Source organism: Triturus cristatus, chromosome 8 (assembly GCF_964204655.1).
Source record: "Triturus cristatus chromosome 8, aTriCri1.1, whole genome shotgun sequence".
Classification (NCBI taxonomy): Eukaryota; Metazoa; Chordata; class Amphibia; order Caudata; family Salamandridae; genus Triturus; species Triturus cristatus.
The window spans coordinates 57,444,292-57,445,031 of NC_140591.1; the positions used below are offsets into that span (position 1 = coordinate 57,444,292).

The 740-nt window shown below is 40.3% G+C and overlaps 1 non-coding gene across 1 annotated transcript; it reads left to right on the forward strand.

Annotated features, from left to right (window-relative positions):
• Positions 1-247: 247 nt before the first annotated feature.
• TRNAF-GAA (transfer RNA phenylalanine (anticodon GAA)) lies at positions 248-320 on the forward strand. The gene has a single exon. It is a non-coding gene; the product is annotated as a tRNA-Phe (tRNA).
• Positions 321-740: the final 420 nt, after the last annotated feature.

A 740-nucleotide genomic window follows, 5' to 3' on the forward strand; every position in this document is an offset into this window, starting at 1 on the left:
GATGACATAGCTTACCTACTCAGGCGACATACGTCTGTGTAATACAGTGCTGGTCCACTCAGAGTTTTAAAAGAAAAACGACCTAACATTTATCCTAAAAACGCTACTCACCCATTTCACCAGTTAGCTGCTGAACAATGCAGGACACATTAAAACACAGCTCTAACCTCACATTGAAAATCCAGGTTCTGCATCTCTGTTCTGGGATTATTCAAAAAAAGAGGCTGAATATGATAGCTGCTGGCAGGCCGAAATAGCTCAGTTGGGAGAGCGTTAGACTGAATATCTAAAGGTCCCTGGTTCGATCCCGGGTTTCGGCACATTTTGAACTTCTGCATGCCACAAAGACTATTTTGAGTCAACTCATATTGACTTTGTTTATAATGATCAAAACCTTTTATCAAGATAATCGACAATACAATTAATTCAACATATTATTTACTTTCTGTCTTTCTTTCAAACTTGCTTCCACCTCTCTTGTATTCAACTTTGCCTCCTTTATTTCCCAATTCTTCCTTTAATTGAAAGTAAAGCTTTGCCTTCATCAGCCTCCAGTTCCCCTTATACAAAACTGTTAGTAGTCAGATGACCTAGCTTGCCGACCCTCGCCATATAGGTCTGTGTTTCTGAGTATAAGTCCATTCATAGTTTACAAACATCATCTAACTAACTTGGCTCCTGTTAGACCTGGCACCTTGGCGTGAGTTTCCCTTCCACTTTTTGATAGTGTGCCTCGACTG